Below are 6000 nucleotides of genomic sequence, written 5' to 3' on the forward strand. Positions count from 1 at the left end.
TCCTTTGGGGAAATATATTCTGCCTTTTTTAATATTTCCCAAAATATTTCTTTCTCTGGATTCTTCCTGTTGTGTAGTGGATTCATTGGAAGCAGGAGGCGAGACCAGAGGGTTCAAACAGGAACATTGCTTTATTGAAGTAACAGGAACAGAACTGAGAACAGAGGCTTCTACGCAGCTACTTATACGGTTGGCCACTAGGCGGTGGCCAATAGGTTTAAAGAGACCTATTCCCGCCCCAGAGCCAACCAATGATCGTCCTGGAGACTGCATGTCTGGGCAACCAGCAACCGTTACACAGACACCCTAATTAGGCAATCTCAAGCAGCATTCAAAGACACGTGAAAACAGTTCAAGTAAAAGGCCCAATACATTACACTTCCCACACAAACTTCCATTGCCATAGCCGTCTATGCTGCGTCTTTTCATCAATCTAGTAGAGCAGTGTTTCTCAACCTTGGCAACTTTAAGATGGGTGGACTTCAACTCCCAGAATTGAATTGAAATGTGGAATCCTGGGAGTTGAAGTCCACGCATCTTGAAATGGTCAAGGCTGAGAAACACTGCAGTGTTTTAGATGGGGCTTTTAAAGGTGGCTCTCAATTCTAGGCTGGATTTCCAGAACCCTTTTAAACTGTCTTCTAGATTTGCGCAAGACATCGAGTCATGAATTAGGCACGACAGCCTAAAGGTTTTCTGTTTGGAACCAAAGGTACAAGTACAGATTAGGTGAAACCTGGCTCAAAAACAGTAACTGTGAGAGGGACCTTGGAGTCCTAGAGGGCGATCATTTGACTATGAGCCAGCCGCCGCCAAAAAAAAGCTAATGCAATCCTGGGTTGTATAAACAGAGGCACAGAATCAAGATCACGCCAAGCATTAGTATCGCTTTATAAAGCCTTGGGACGTGGTGGCTCAGTGGGTTAGGACGCTGAGCTTGTCGATCAGAAGGTCGGCAGTTTGGCGGGTCGAATCCCGAGTGCCGCGTAACAGAGTGAGCGCCTGTTACTCGTCCCAGCTTCTGCCAACCTAGCAGTTTGAAAGCACGTAAAAATGCAAGTAGAAAAATAGGGACCACTACAGTGGGAAGGTAACAGCATTCCGTGCACCTTTGGCATCTAGTCATGCCGGCCACATGACCACGGAGACATCCTTGGACAAGCACTGGCTCTTCGGCTTTGAAACGGGGATGAGCGCCGGCCCCTAGAGTCGGAAACGACTAGCACGCACGTGCAGGGGAACCTTTACCTTTACCTCTATAAAGCCTTAGGAAGGCCACATCCGGAATACTGCATCCACTTTTGGTCACACGTTACAAAAACAATGTTGGGACTTTGGAAAAAGTGTGAAGGAGAGCAACTAAGATGATTCAGGGCCCGGAGACAAAAACAAATGAAGAACTGTGGCAGGATTTGGGTATGGCTAGTCTCAGACCGAAAGTCTAGAGAAAAGAAGGACTGGGTGGGACATGATAGATAGCAGTATTCCAGTATTTGAGGGGCTGCCATAAAGAATAGAGACTCAACCTTTTTCCAAAGCCACCAGTGGGCAGAACAAGAAACAATGGATGGAAAGTAATCAAGCAGAGAAGCAACCTGGAATTAAGGAGAAGCTTGCTGACAGTGAGGACAATTAACCAGTGGAACTGCTTGCCTCCAGATGTTGTGGGTGCTCCATTACTGGAGGTTTTTAAGAAGAGACTAGACAGTCACCTGTCTGAGATGGTATAGGGTCTCCTGCTTGGGGAGGGGGCCTTCCAGCTCTATTCTGATTGATTGTTCTGGGGAAAATACGAAGGAGGAGGATGGGTGGGATACGTTCACCACCTTGAGTTATTTGTAAAAATCATAAAGGCCGGATGCAAATAAATAATTATTCATCGACATAAGTGTGCTTTGCAAAAGCACGTTAATGATTCCCATGACCATTCACTGTGTTGTAAACCATATTTTCTGACAGTTAGAACAATTAATCACCTGCCTCCAGAAGTGGTGAATGCTCCAACACTGGAAGTTTTTAAGAAGAGACTAGACAACCATAAGGTTTCCTGCCTGAGCAGGGGGTTGGGCTAGATGACCTCCAAGATCCCTTCCAACTTTATTATTATTTACTTATTATTGTTGTTATTATTGCTATTGTTGTTGTTGTTGTTGTTATATTATTATTATTTGATGAATGGTCGCAAAAACTGGGTATGTCTAGTCTAATGAAGGGAAGACCAGGGGTGACGTGATACAGCAGTCTTCCAATTAATTGAGGAGCTGTCATGGAGAAGAGAGCTTGACTTATTCTCCAAAGCACCGGAGGGCAGGACAAGAAAAGAATGGATGGAAACTTATCAAGGAAAGACCCAACCTAAACTAAGGAGAAATTTCCCAAGAGTGAGAACAATTAACCAGTGGAAACCCTTGCCTCCAGAAGTTGTGGGCGCTCCAATGCTAGAAGTTTTCAAGAAGAGATTGGACAACTATTTATCCAGAGTATCTCCAGCTTAAGCAGGCGACTGGAGTAAAAGAGAGGAACCCAACTTTTGGGGCACCGGGGACTGGTTCTGCGGAGAGTGTTTCTTCCGCAGACTGGAGGGTGCGCAGTTTTGTGTGCTGCCCGCATCCCACGGATGGGGCTTTGCTTGTTTGTGTGGACCGGTTGCTGGCATGCTGTGGCCTGGTACAGGTCCATGGATCGGAGGGTGGGTGGGTTGGGGACCTCTGGACTAAAAGACCTTCCAGGTCCCTTCAAAATCTGTTATTCTGTCATTCTCTCTTCAGTTTCTTAGATGTGGTTACCCAACTATGGTCCCTCTTCCAAAGTCACTCTGCTAGGTGTGCAGCTCCACAGAGAGGAGAGGGCAGGAACCTTCCAGGTCCCTTCAAAATCTGTTATTCTGTCATTCTCTCTTCAGTTTCTTAGATGTGGTTACCCAACTATGGTCCCTCTTCCAAAGTCACTCTGCTAGGTGTGCAGCTCCACAGAGAGGGCAGGAGGAGAGGAGAGGGCAGGAACCAAGATACGAAGCTCTAACATGATCGTACAAGTGTGCATCCTCTTTCAATGAAAAGAGAGGAAGCCTGTTGCGGTGACTTTGGCTTGTCCTGCAGGAAGCCTTTCCTCGGCTCCCCTCAGCCCATCCCCCCTCTTCCCCCCCCCTCCACAGGCCTTCCCAAGATCGATTCCCTTCCCTTCCCCGACAAAACAAAAGCCCACGTGAGCTGTGGCTATGCAACACACCCAGGAATGCGTCGCCAAGGCAACCAAGGTGCCAAAGCAATGTGACTGTTCAAGGAGCACAGCACCCGATGGGGAGTGTGTGGTTGCCATAGAAACCCAGAGAATGAGCCCTGCAGTTGAGCCTTGTTGCTGAAGAACACAAGTCCTTGTTGGCAGCTGGGGGCAGGGGGGGTGGCGGAGAGAGAAGGCAGATCCTCCCATCCCAGCCAAGCCAAGCCAAGCCAAGCCAAGCCAAAGCAGCAGGGCAGAAAGAACATGGGCTTGGATTCAGAATGCCAACCCATCCCGACTGGGCTTTGGGAACCAAACGTCTAGGTCCACAAACTGGGAACTTGGCTGAGAAACATCAAACAGAAAACTGGCCTTTGGGAAATGTAGCGCAGGGCACCCACTATCCCTTTACATCAGGAGGACTGAGTTTTATTCCCTCAAAACAAAGCTGCATCCCAGGGATCTCAGGATCTGGGCTGCAAGGATCTAGCGCAGCGGTCTTCAGACTTGGCCCTTTTATGACTTGTGGACTTCAACTCCCAGAATTCCTCAGCCAGGCACGTGTGCCTGGCTGAGGAATTCTGGGAGTTGAAGTCCACAAGTCATAAAAGGGCCAAGTTTGAAGGCCCCTGATCTAGTGTTGCTCAACCTGGGCCACTTTAAGATGTGTGGACGTCAGCTCCCAGAATTCCCAAGCCAGCAATGCTAGCTGGGGAATTCTGGGAGTTGACATCCACGCTTCTTAGAATATACTTCCTAAAGTGAGGACAATCAACTAGTGGAACAGCTTACCCCCCAGAAATTGTGGGTGCTCCATCACTGGAGATTTTTAAGAAGAGATTGCACAATCAACTGTCTGAGATGGTATAGGTTCTCCTGCTTGAGCAGGGGGCTGGACTAGAAGACCTCCAAGGTCCCTTCCAGATTCTATTCTATTCTATTCTATTCTATTCTATTCTATTCTATTCTATTCTATTCTATTCTATTCTATTCTATTCTATTCTATTCTATTCTATTCTATTCTATTCTATTCTATTCTATTCTATTCTATTCTCCGAGTTGTGCAGGAGAATTGTTAGGAAAAAAAAACTAACCTTCATTTACATCAGGGCAGCATCTGGTGATGTCAAAAAGCTGAAGGAGGTCAAATCCAGTTATAGTACTTGGGCAGGTGAGATATTCCTCAGTTGTGGACTAGCTGAGAAGTTAAAAAAAATAAAAAGTACAGGTAGTCCTCAGCTTATGACTGCAAATGAACTCAAAATTTCTATTGCTAAGCAAGAGGGTTGTTCAATGAATTTTGCCCCGCTTTCTTCCCAAGTTGAATCACTGCAGCTGTTAAGTTAGTGACTTGGTTGTTGAGTGAATCGATTTTGTCAAAAGGTCGCCAAAGGTGATCACAAGACCCACCCACCCCCGGGACAGTGCAGTGGCGTAGCATGGGTTGTCAGCACCCAGGGCAATTTGCGCCCCCTAACCCGGTGATGTCATGGCACCGCCGAAAAGACGCGCCCCGCAGCGGCGTAGACTTTCCAAGAAGAGTCGCGCGCATGTGGGATGCTTCCGGGTCCCTCTCGAGGGCGGCTGGGCGGGGCTCCGACCTGCAAGAGCCGCTGCATTCAAGCTCGCACGTGAGCCCCGCTAAATAAAGCCACGCATGCGCACGAAGCTAGGCCAGCCGGCCGGCGGGTCCGTCTTCGCTCGGCCAAGCCTGCCGGGGCGCCTGCGGGGCGCTTGCGGTTGGCCTGAGCCTGGGCGGAGAGTTGGGCGCTTCTATTTATTTTATTCAGTTTATGTGGCCGCCCATCTCACCTGCCGGACTCGTTTCGCTTTGCAAGAAAGAGCAGCACGAGAGCGGAGCCAAGCCGACTCTGTGCAGCCCTTGGGGCTCCCTGAGCAGCTCAGTGCGAGCGCGTCCCCCCCAGATGTTGCGCCCGGTGCGGCCGGCCCCCCCTGCACCCCCCACGCTACGCCACTGGGACAGTGCAACCGACCTAAATAGGAATCAATTGCAAAAGTGTCCAAATTTTGATCATGTGACCATGGGGATGCGGCAGGGGTCGTAAGGGTGAAAGATGGTCCTGAGTCCCCTTTTTTTGCCCCAGTGCTGTTGTAATTTTGAATGGTCACTAAATGAATGGACCACCTCTGTCCCAGAAGATGGCTGAGGAATACCACTTGGCAGAACGAACAAAACCTGCATAATGTTTTGCTAGTCTCAAGGGAAAGTCTTTATTTTTTTAATTTGATTTGCCTTTTGACAACAAGATGGGACGATACAAGGAAGCCAAAAGACGGGGCTGTTTTTTTGCCAGCTCTCAAGCCCAAATTTTTCATAAACAGTCCAGGGCCGTGGTGGCGGACCTATGGCACGGGTGCCACAGGTGGCACGCAGAGCCCTCTCTGTGGGCAATTGCGCCGTCGCCCCAGTCCTAGGCCTTCAGCTGGGTTTTATAAAACCATTTTGCTTTAGGGCTCCGCCGCCGTTTGCAAAAAAAAAAAAAAGGTTCAATCAATCAATTAATTTCAAGTTCTCCCGGGGGAAAAAAAAAGATCTCGCAAAGTTGGAATTGATTGATTAATTGAACTTTTTACTCTCACCCAGTCTGCCATTACCACCGCAGCCACGCCCACCCAATGGGCCACACCCACCCAGCACCCAATGATACATAAGTGGGTTTGGGGTTGCAGTTTGGGCACTCGGTCTCTAAAAGGTTTGCCATCACTGGTCCAGGGCATTCTAGCCATTTCAATAGTCTGAAAAGCGGATAATTATACGTT

At 48.5% G+C, this 6000-nt stretch overlaps 1 long non-coding RNA gene across 1 annotated transcript in view; it reads right to left on the reverse strand.

Annotated features, from left to right (window-relative positions):
* Positions 1-4416, reverse strand: part of LOC308668906 — a 45658-nt gene extending 41242 nt beyond the window's left edge. Inside the window, exon 1 of the long non-coding RNA XR_014026612.1 lies at positions 4314-4416. This is a non-coding gene — a long non-coding RNA (uncharacterized lncRNA). The remainder of the gene's footprint in view (positions 1-4313) is intronic.
* Between the last annotated feature and the right edge of the window lie 1584 nt (positions 4417-6000).

The sequence above is a fragment of the Vipera berus genome (genome assembly GCF_964194415.1).
Source record: "Vipera berus genome assembly, chromosome: 5".
Lineage (NCBI taxonomy): Eukaryota > Metazoa > Chordata > Lepidosauria > Squamata > Viperidae > Vipera > Vipera berus.